The sequence below is a fragment of the Centroberyx gerrardi genome, chromosome 19 (genome assembly GCF_048128805.1).
Source record: "Centroberyx gerrardi isolate f3 chromosome 19, fCenGer3.hap1.cur.20231027, whole genome shotgun sequence".
NCBI lineage: Eukaryota > Metazoa > Chordata > Actinopteri > Beryciformes > Berycidae > Centroberyx > Centroberyx gerrardi.
In genome coordinates, this window is record NC_136015.1 from 23,894,008 (window position 1) to 23,906,196 (window position 12,189).

A 12,189-nucleotide genomic window follows, 5' to 3' on the forward strand; every position below is an offset into this window, starting at 1 on the left:
TGTAGCTGTGTCAGTCGTCTGCAGTACAAGCAGCAGTGATAGTATTCAGACAGTTTGCCAGTGAAGTTTTTGATAAATTCCCAGTCGTCTCTCTCTCTCTCTCTCTCTCTCTCTCTCTCTCTCTCTCTCTCGTCTCTTGGGTCTTCCTCTTGTATGTGAGTCACTCTGCACCTGAAGAAAGATACTATTTCCCTGACATCGCCTGTGCACGTCAAGCCTGTGATGTCGATGCGCGCGCACACACACACACACACACGCACACACACACACACAAGGCTCACGCGGACTGGGGGAGGGAGGGAGGGAGGGAGGGAGGGGGAGGGGGGGGATCCACCGCACACAAAAACAGGCCTAGGCCAGACCATAATACTCAGCACTCCTCCTCCCTCCCCCCCCCCCTTACTTCACCGCCTCCACCCCTCCCCCCGCCTAACAACGCTGACATCCCATAATATGCAGAGCGTTCGCCTGCACCCTACCCCCCCCCCCCCCCCTTCCACCCCCCTCCTCCTTCCTTCACTGCCTGGCCTGCCACTCCATAATAATGGCGCTGCTAATTCGCCTTCTCTCTCTCTCTCTCTCTCTCTCAAGCGCCCACCCACCCCCCTCCCCTCCTCACCCCCCCCCCCCCCCCTCACCCCCCCTCCCCCACCCACCACCGCCGCCATCATTTCCTGTCTTATAGGTTCCTGAAGTGCACAGAGTACAGTATGTCTCTCCAAACAGCAGCAGGCACTTTAAGAGGCTCAAAATACCCAGCCTGCCTATCTGTGACGTCTTCGACACACTTCATCAACCAGGGGTTCCTGTCTCTCTCTCTCTCTCTCTCTCAATCTCTCGCCAACCGCACAGTGGTACAGTAGAAGATCTCAGAGACACACAGATACCATCACACCTACTGTTCGTGTTCTCTGGTCTGAACCGCAGCGGAAAAGTTCACTCTGTTGCGATTTTTTTTTTGACTTTGGTTCATTTGGGTTCACACATTTACAAGCAAACCAGGGGGCTTGTAAACATTAGTCACATGGACTTTTTGGAGTTTTGGTAACCTGTCGTCCCGTAATTTCTTCTTCTCTGGTGCTCATACCAGTTAAGAACACATGAAGAAAAAGCTGAATATGAGCATCAGTCCAGGCCTCTTTTTGTTATGCTAGGCTTTCCATGCATGAGGAACTGCTGGCTATGTCAACATCTGTCTCCTTATACCCATAATCCCTTGCTTTTTTTGGGGTCTTTTCCTAGTCCGGGTTAGGTTCCCACTCGTAACGAACCGCACTGAATTTTGCTTGGAAGAGGACTGAGACTCTCTGCGACGTTATTCGGTGGCACCAGAGTTCAAATGGCACCGTTCGCACCCGGACAAACGCTCCAGAGTTTGAATAAACACGCTTGGTGTGAACACACACATAGATATGATCAGTGGGTCCCACTTCAAATGCGATTGTACCACAGTGAGGGAGATTTTCCTGAGGCCTCTCGGGCTATTTGATGACTCTCTTTGGCTTGGTGGCTATTTCTTTACCAAACACTCCTCTATCATACATGATCTTTGTAGAGACACAGACATATTTGTTACAGCTGCTGTCTGGTCGCTGTGGCTTTGACCCTTTCACTCCTCGCTACTGGTAGCTTGTAATGTTGGTGATACAGGAAGTTAAGCTTGTCCTACAGCTGCACTCCTTGTCTTTGAATGAGAGTTTTCCCCTTCGCATTCTTTCTGGGACATAATTAATATCAAATGATAATCTTAACTGAAACAGAACTGCCTTTATTCACCAATTACAGTGAACACAAAGGGGATTTTGACTTGGTCACTCGGGTGCCGATGCATCACGGCGTCAAAGTCACGGTGCAAGGACGTACGGGGCCGCACATACTGATCACTGAACAAATCAATGCAGGAATGGCTGATGGGAAGTTTTTTTTTCCGAGGCGGAGCGGCGCTGCTGTTACACAGTTGAAGGAGAAGCCAAGGTTGGATATCGCATACTGTCTCCGTCTTGTGTGTGTCGTCTTTTCTCATCCAGGGACGGCATTTTGTCATTTTTTTCCCACAATTTCAGCTATTTTGTATGTTATCCGACTTGTTTTGTCCCATCCAAGCTGCAATCTCACACCACAGTTGCATAATTTGGGCAGCATCCTGCATTAGATGTAACAAAGCCTATCTGTGAGGCCTTGTATATCGTGTGTAATGTCATTCAGGTCTCTAATTCTTCTTTTTTTTTTCACAATTCAAGGCTTTTTGTGCGTCATCCACCTTGCTAATCCTGAGTGTCACCACTGTTGGATATTACATGCCCTCTCATCTCCTGAAGTCTTGTCCCATCGTCTAACGTCTCTCAGAGAGGTGATTTTTCTTTCTGGACATAGCATGTATTGATTTCCGAACAGAGAATTCATCCGGGATGTGATATTTAATTGTTTTGTCAGGATTTCAGGGTGTTTCTCTCTCTACTTCTATTGATTTCTAATGTTTCTGCTTATTTCCTGCTCCTTTCCCCTTTTATTCCCTCTGCCAAGGAGGTTAGGCCTATGTTTTCAGCTGTTAGTCAGCTTGTCTGTCTGTCAGCAGGATATCCCAGAAACGTCTGAGCAGATTGGCATGATATTTGGTGAACGGATCAGCGTTGGGCCAAGGAGCAAATCTTGTATTTTGGTGGTGATTCAGATCCGGGATTTCCACCATTGGACAATTATCGTTTTTTAGCCACAACTATGAAACTAGCAGAGATAGAGGCTTGATTCCAAATCCTAAGCGTATGTTTTCAGGGTCAAGAAATCGATTTATCTCAAAATCTAAGCGATAGGATTGATGTGTTTGCAGGAGAATTGTTCAGCGTTGGCGGAGGTTTGCGCTCTAGTTTTGTACTCGCGTTGCCATGATCACACCACGGAGTCCTGTTTATTTCACTTTGTCTCGTCTACGCTCCGGTCGTGTTGAAAGTGAAGACCACACATTCAACACCGAGTCGAATTCCTCATACCGTTATACACATAAACACACGTTGCGTATCGGGTGAATAAAGGTGAGTCTGGCTCTGTGAAGGAGTGAGAAGGAGAGTGAAGAACTAGAGCAAAACTACTGAAAGACTGTTTCTCACTTTGCAATTTCACCCGAGAGGCCTGGCGCGCGCACACACACACACTCTCACACTCACACACACACACATACACACACAGGCCGCCATTTTATCTGTGCTCTTACCTACTCAAAAACACATGCATGCATGCACACACTCTCTCTCTCTCTCTCTCTCTCTCATGCACACATTATACGCCTGCTCGCACGCTCGCACAGACACGCACACACACCCAACCCCCACTCCCCTGCTCCTCTCCTCGACACACACATGCAAACACGCACACACCCTTTCCCTGCTACCCCCCCCACCACACACACACACACACACACACACACCACTCACTAACCCCCCTCCACCCCCCACCCTCTTCTCCCTCCACCCCGCACACACACACCAAAACACACATACCTCCCCCTCACACATGCATGCGCACTCAACTCCACCCCCCCCTCACCCCCCCTTTCCACGCACACACACACACACACACACACACACACACACCCTATTCCCCTCCCCCCTCCCATTCCATACCAGGGCACGTCGTGACAAAACAAAGAACACCCCATAATAGTCAGAGTCGCACAGTATGCATGGTAACCGGTTATGTCAGAGATGAAGGCACTGTGCGTGTGAGCTTGACTGTATACTTGAGCACACACACACACACACACACACACACACACACACACAGAGTGACACACACTCATGCATACATGCAGCTGTGTGTTCTGTGGATAAAGCTCAGAACATACATAAATAAACACAGAAGCACACTTTCGTACACGCAGTCACACAAAATTACTTACAAACATGCATACGGACCGAGACACACACACACACACACACACACACACACACACACACAAACATACACAGACACACAAAATTACCCACATATACTACACTCCCACGCACATACGATCATACACAAAATTACAGACGAACACGTATACACCCAGCAGCACACTCATGGAGACACAAAATTGCACGCAACCACATGTATACACCCAGAAACACACACACACACACACACACACATTACACACAGACACAATATGGAACACACATGCAAACATGAACATAGAGACACACAAAACTACACACACACAAACCTAGAGACACATATTACACACACAGAAACACTAAATTACACACACACACACACACACACACAATTAAACATATGAACACGAACATAGAGACACACAAAATTACTCATACATGTGAACGTAGACAAAATTACTCATAAACACAAACATACACACATGTACACACACACACACACAAACATACAGACAAATGACACAAAAATAGACACACGTAATCTCACACACGAACATACAGGCACAAAATTACATATGAACACGAACATAGAGGCAAAACATACAGTACACACACACAATGAAACATACAAACACGGACATGGAGACACAAAATTGAACATACGAACACAAAAATAGACACACGCAAACATACAGACAAAATGAAACATATGAACACAAACATAGAGACACAAAATTGCACACAGAAATAAAATTGAACATACAAACACAGACACACACAAAATTAAACATACAAACACGAACATAGAGACACACAAACATACAGACATAATTAAACATATGAACACAAACAAAGAGACACAAAATTGAACACACGAACACAGACGCACACAAAATGAAACATACGAACACGAACATAGACACAATTACACACACATATACACGATGGCAGTTTGTGTATTTTGTGTGTTATTGCCTCCGTACATGTTGGAGTGTTTATTATATACGTTGGACTATAAACAGATATTGCATTGTTGTTATATTCAGGAATCCACTGGCTGGACAAACTGGTTCTCTTCCGTCATCGCTCCTTCCTAATGTATCTTTGTTTAGGCAAACTGTGCGTGCATGAGGGTGCGGGTGCATGTGTTGCATGTGTGAGAGTGTGCACGTGTACACATGTGCATTTGTGCACGTGTGCGTGTCCTCTGAGAGAAGGAGAAAAAAAAAAGAGAGAAAAAAAAAGAGAGAGAGGTCAGGTTTCTATCCCATGATGCAACTCTTCTATTCCTCCCTCCCCCCTCCCTCTTCTCCCCGCTGGTTGCCCATGGCAACGCACTTATAATGAGGTCAAATGGACATCCAATAATATTCACCAACCAAACAAGCGAGCGAGCAGGGAGACTGAGGCGCACTGGGACAGACAGCAGTCAAAGTGTCAGTGACTGAATCAGCACCAGTCACACTTCACAAGACAAGATGGCCGCCCTGTAAACACAGTAACTTGGTTCTGATTCAAAGCAGAACTAAAACTGATGTGGGAATCACTGAATTCATCCTAATTTTTACTTTCATTTAACCTTTATTTAACCACTTGGTCAGAATCAGTTTCAGTGTTTACACACACGAGGAGTTCAGCTTGGTGGGTCGCTCTGCAGGTCACATTAAACATAACACAGAAACACACATTAATAGTATATAAAAAAAAAACTTAAAGTAGAAGTTTAGGTATACTGTATGTTTCCAACCTGACCAAGAAAGCAGCATCAATGACAAACATAACAGTTGTAGACAAAAATATGCATGAGCAAGAATGAAATCTAAATTGCATGATGAGAGGTGCAAAGTCAAAATTCACTATATGAGCGTTCAGAAGTAGATCTCAGCTAAACAAAGCATAGAAAGCTATTTAATGCCTTAAGATCCTTCATGTGTTGACACAGCCAACATTAGCCCATCAACAATTTAGTTTAATTTATAGTTTAGAAATAAAGAAATTGTACTGAACTATTTTACGGGTTTGGACAAAACACAAATGTGACGCCCCAGAGTTTTCAACCTGGCACCCAAAAACGCAACGCCGATTAAAACACACTACTACTACTTGTCACGTGGGGTCCCAGTTTGGGTCCCACTCCATGGTTTAGGAAACAAGGAGTTTACGTATTGAATGTAGTGGCTTCCATCAGTTATGACAGCATTACACGAAGCAAGCAGGTGGATTATATGGATTTTGTGAAGGAATGTACTGGACTGGCTCTGCTAATTGGCCCGTAACCATTTGAAAATAGTTTCTGTGTTTGGGGAACAGGCAGATTGTTTCCTTGTAATGAATAATTGCAAGGCCTGCGAACGCCTTCCCAATTTAACAGTGAACATTAGGAGTTTTAGTAAGAAACGGTGAACATTTTGCAATAGTGAGAATAACTCCCTGCACTTATTCATAAGAGCGTTACAAGGTTAGAAGCTGTTGCGAAACAGAGGTGAAGTTTTTACCAAAGGCAGCTAGCAGAGGGGAGAGAGAGGAGTGAAAGCAAAGACCTCAACAAGTCAAACACATAGGAGAGAGAGAGAGAGAAGAAGAAGAAGAGAGTGGAGAGAAGTGGGGAGAGGGATGATGGGAAAAAAGCGGGTGAGGACGGAGGGAGGGAGGGAGGAACAGAAAGAGTACATTATGGTGTGAATGAATAGTTACAGCTTTCATTCAGGGTTTATTCATGCTCTCTCCCTGCGTCTCAATCATGCATTCACACACACACACACACGCACACACACACACACACACACACACACACACACACACACCGCCGTCTCCTCCGTCACACAGACAAAGGAGCCAGTCGCGCCGAGCCTCCATGCCATGTCGGTCTGAAGGCGGCCAGGATCCATTTTAGACTGCCAATCAAAATGAACCTAGGTCATTTACATACTGTATTCACTGGGGCCCATTCAAAACCAATGGAACACTTCCCCCTATTGGCCACTGTAGGGTACTGCGTTAACCCTTCTGTCCCAAACGGCATCTTCAACACCTCCATGAGTCCAGTTTGGGACAGCAGGCTCTGTGCTCTCACTTCTCTCTCGTATGCAGTGATGAAATTGAGGATAAGTGCTGCAGAGTATTGATTTATGCCTCTACAAAAAGTTCCTTTATTTCACATGAGATACAAGGTTAAGGAGTGAACGAGAGCAAAGAGTGAGCCTGAAGAGAGTGAAGAGTGAACCTGAAGAGTGAACCTGAAGAGTGAACCTGAAGAGTGAAGACTGAACCTGAAGAGTGAACCTGAAGAGTGAACCTGAAGAGAGTGTAGACTGAACCTGAAGAGTGAACCTGAAGAGTGCAGACTGAACCTGAAGAGTGCAGACTGAACCTGAAGAGTGAACCTGAAGAGTGAACCTGAAGAGTGCAGACTGAACCTGAAGAGTGAACCTGAAGAGTGAACCTGAAGAGAGTGTAGACTGAACCTGAAGAGTGAACCTGAAGAGTGCAGACTGAACCTGAAGAGTGCAGACTGAACCTGAAGAGTGAACCTGAAGAGTGAACCTGAAGAGTGCAGACTGAACCTGAAGAGTGAACCTGAAGAGTGCAGACTGAACCTGAAGGAACTTTTTTGAGAGACTTGGTGTGTGACAAGAATCAATACTTTGCAACAGTGTTTTTTCCTGCACTTGCCAGCACCCTAAAAAACATTTTTCAGTAGTGTTTATCATTTCAGTAGTGTTTATCATGTTATCACTATATTTATAAGTGCATCCACCTCTTTCTCTGAATGTGATTTGGTGAAACCATCTATCACCCTTCTTACCACTGACTTGTACAGTGACAGCTGTATAGTGAAGTTCATCTGTATTTTCCCTAAGGAGATTCTGCTGACCAGAATAAGAGAAAATAAATAAAAACATGATACAGACAAAAGTATAAAACAAGAAATAGCACAAGGAGTGCATCAGGATTAAAAAAAACAAACTGCAGGTGCTCATGGGTAGGGAAAACGCTAGAGCAGGTGAAAAGACAAAGGGAAATTGTACTTCTATGGTTGGACGTTGTACTTGGACTTGGATTTTTGTGCTTCCAACCATAGAAGTACATTTTCCCTTGTCTTGTCCTCTGTTCCACTAAAAAACATGGCATTGGGAAAAAACTATTACCATATGCAGAAGTGCTAATAGTGCCAAGTGCATATTCTTTCACATGCTTGTTATGTGAAAGAAGCCTCGTCCACAGCTGTGTGAGTGTCGTCAGGATCAGACGGTCAGAGACAGCGAGTCTCTGGATGTTTGGCTTCTTTGGTGGCCTTGAAAACATTTTACATTTTAGCCCATTTAACACTTCAAATTCCAACATTGGTAACATTTCAAGCAGCCAATGGTAAAAGAGTGCAAGGGTCAAAGACCAAGGAGCGCTGGAGAGGATTTCAAGCTGTGACGGTACCTACAATCGTTCACAAAAGTTCGTTTAGGTAACAAAATATATCAATCAGGATGGAAAAACTAGCCAGAAAAAAGTAAAAATCCCTGAACCAGACTGACTACGTTTGTTAGTAATCCATACTTTTTCCCCATACTTGCCACTCATACACGCATTGAATTGTGGGCTGCATATATTTATACAACCCCAAAATTGTTTATATTCTATTTTTATTGCTTTTTCTTTTGTTCCCTGTTGTCATTTCCCTGCAGTGATTAATAAAGTTAAAGTTAAGCATCTTAACACATCTTATCCCTGACTACACTTGTCTATAACTCTCATTTAAGCAGTTGACTAAAAAACACCTTTTTATTTACAGTAATGACCCATATGCACAAACTCAAACTGGGAGCTGCCCAGTACCACCACAGAAGAAGATGGGAGATGATTGCCTTGATGAAAAGGACCTTTCAGCTGTAATTTTCAAATGAGGGCTAAGAAGAAGAAGAAGCAGACAGAAAAAGGAATAAACAGAATAATAATGATAAGGAGAGAAAGAGAGAGAAGATGAGGAAGAAGAAATTAGTTAATAAAAAAAATAACATAAAATCAAGCCAAGGCAAAGTAACATTCAAGTACTTTTTTATTATTTCAAATCACCCACGGGTTCCAACATTCAACTGAGGTGCGTTCAATACAGAGCAGTCAGTGTTTCCACATCTGTTATTATTGCTTCAGCTGTTATTACTACTATCACCAGCAGGTTTCTGCCATTAGAAGCTTATTATCAGGATCGCTTAGTATGTCAAACCAGGCCAGTGACACCCACTCAAACTGTTGGCACTCAACCATCAAGTAATAGTAAAAATATCTAAAAAAAAAAAAAAAAGTGTCCAAAAAAACTAAAATAATCCCCCATAAAACAATAAGGAGCAAAGAAAAAAAAAATATATATATAATACTCGTCATCATCACAACATTATTAAGAAAACACCGTAATCTCCAAAACAACGGGAAAAAAATAAGCAAAGTGGAATTTCGGTTCATTTTAATGGGGAGTGTTACTCAATTTAAGATTTCACATGATTATGATTACTATGGGACGGTCCAGTCAGTGTTACTGAGCATGAACTCTCTCCCATAAGACTCAACCAACATTTCGTCCCGAGGAGCATCCATCCAGGAAGAGTTCTGTCTTCATATATGATTGAATGGGAGATAACAGTGAAGAGTTAACCCTCTGATCATTCTTATACATACTTATAGTCATTTTGCCAACTTTTTGTAAATGAAAAATGTAACTATTGATCATTTTGCTGTTAGAGAACGAATTAAAGCAGATGACTTAAAGCACTCAGGATGATTTTCTGAGGATAGGGCTACATTTTCTAATCCAGACATGACACCATCACTATAAAACAAAGCTAATTTGGCTATAAAACCTCAATCAAACATCCTGTGTACCTCAAAAAGTCAGTCCACCATTCATTCATCTATTGAGAAGCTCCAGATACCTGATGGCATTACGGCTTCAAGTCTAAATCCTCTGATTTCTGACTTGAAGAGAAGATTTGTTCATGTTCAAAAACACCGACGAGTCCGTCGCCGACCACAGACACAACACAGATGAACTCTTAAACTGAGCGGTCTTCCCCTTTAAGGCCTCCAGGTGGTGCTGACACACCGACAAGCACTTGAGGTTCCAGTCAGGCCAAAGGAGAGGAAAAAAAAAAAAGGCAGGAGAGGACGATAAAGGGAAGGAAAGTGGAAGGCTTGCTCTTTAGCCACATCGGGTATATAATAGCTTTAGCCGTGCTAGTGCGGATCCCCATAGACACATACATGAAGATGCAGTAAATTTGTTGGCACTGTGGTTCAGAATGGGAGTCTATGAGAAGGAATATTCCAGATGTGATGCTGATGTGAAGCTCCTGTTACAGCTTTGTTTCCATCTTATTTTCAATGCAAAAGCACAAGGGGTGCTGCTAGGAAATCCCTGATGCATCTTTAGTACAGTGGCACCTCGCATCTCTAAAGGAGCTTAGGGACCCCCGAAAATACTCCCCTGTCCCCCACTAGTGACACCTCTGGAAAAGGAGGCGTTCTCCCAGCAGCACTTGCAGCCTTAGCATGCTGTATGCAGAGTGCTAGAAGTTCAGATTTCAACTTTTGCCCCGCTCCAAACAAGGATTTCAGTAATTGCAGCGTAACAGCAGGAGCCGTGACTGGAGCTTCACCCCAGCATCTGTTTATCACCGCCAGCTAAAAAAACAAAAACAAAAACAAAAAAACAACAACAGAAGAGGTGCTCAGTGGGCTCCGGGGCTAACGGGGACCAACAGAGTGACTCAGGCCCGGGACACAGAAACAGACAACCTGAGGCGCAGGTCTGATCTTTTCACGGCTGTCTGAGCAGGATCACGTCTGTCCCACGCAGGTTTGCATTTATTGTACGCCGCTCCAGATACGAGCTTCAGACGAATGCCCCAAAAAAATATGAATTGAATGTAAAAATCAGGTCATCTGTCCAGCCTGAGTCGCACCATCAAAACAGCCATCTAGCAAGAGGCTTTTTAAACCGCGCATGGGTTTTTTACACATGCTCCACTTTAAGATCCCCCACTTTTCTCAAGGTTTAGACTTTGCAGACTGGACAGTGTTTTACACCTTTGACTACAGGCTAATGTGATTAAAGGTGGAACATTTTGCTCTCAGACTCTCTCTAGGGCTAGTAATTTAGACTGTGGTGGTGAATTTCTTCTTGATTGTTGTTGTCATTTCTCTACACTTCTAAAAACCTGGAAATACTCAACATCATTTTCCAGACTTTTCTAGGACCCCGGTCCAGTCTGATGCACCAGATGTTGTCTTCTACGGGGTTTTTTTTTTTTTTATCCCCAACCAACAGAAGAAAAGCTATAAGAGAGCAGAGATCAGATGGTGGGTGGGGTTCAGTCTGTTTAAAAAACACTTCCTTGACCTTCCACACAGATGTTTACAAGCCATGTGAAGGGGAATAGATGGTTCATTTCAATTTCACGAGAAAAAATTATTAAACCTACTCTGACCCTAACTCTGGAGGCCTTAAACGTAACCCTAGCCTTATATAGAGACAGAAAATGAACTTTTGTGATAATCAGCTTTCAAAAATACAACAACTTCTGACTTTGTGGCCTGGCCAGAAAGCGGAAACCAAGTAAGGAAAAAGATCCAAGGAAAAAAAGATGATTTCACCCAGTTTGACAGCAGCCAGTGAGGATCTGACTGGCTTTAAGCAATAAGGCAGCAGGTTTCTCCAGTAGGCGTTACTACCAGGAAACAGGCATTTACAGTAAAACTACTGTGGCTTAGAACAGTTGGAAGTTTAATACCTTTTCTAAGGTTTAATACCAAAAAAACAAAAGAAATCCCCAAATGGAATACACTGTGTGACATCAAGCTGCATTACACACTGAAGTTAGTCTGTTGGTAGTTGTTGTGCATGCTGAAGGTGCTGCATGTGGCCGCTTTAAACTTCAATATATCATTGTCAAATTAACTGTGATAGCTTGGTATAATTACCGTAAACAAATGAGAGCCAGTGCTATAGTTAGCGCGAGTGTTTCTCCAAATTAAGACCATATTTCACACAAGTCCCTGTTTGTTTTGAAGAGCAAGAAGAGAGATAAGAGATGACAACTTGTGATCTTGGAATTATAAGGATCTATGTGGGTGGAGTGCATCAAAGATTTGACATACAAGCCAACGAAACTGTTAATTAATATTGAAATCCCAAAAGGTTCTTTAAAAAACATAACACCACTCAAGCAAAACATTACATTCAACGATAATGAATGTTGATAACTCAATTTTGAAAAAAAGAAAAGTCACGTAGAACCTCATAACTCCAAGCTCACAAATGATTTCTCCATCG

The 12,189-nt window shown here is 43.3% G+C and overlaps 1 protein-coding gene across 2 annotated transcripts in view; it reads right to left on the reverse strand.

Moving 5' to 3' along the window:
- Window positions 1-12,189, reverse strand: part of LOC139924323 (cell division control protein 42 homolog) — a 74,808-nt gene that overhangs the window by 48,656 nt on the left and 13,963 nt on the right. The window contains exon 6 of one of the 2 annotated variants that reach the window (XM_071915351.2): window positions 8,902-12,189. This exon is cut by the window's right edge and continues 2,232 nt beyond it. The exons of the other annotated variant lie outside the window; for it this stretch is intronic. The gene's annotated coding sequence lies outside the window, so the exon portion shown is untranslated. Of the gene's footprint in view, window positions 1-8,901 lie in introns of those variants that run through there. 2 annotated transcript variants of the gene reach the window in all.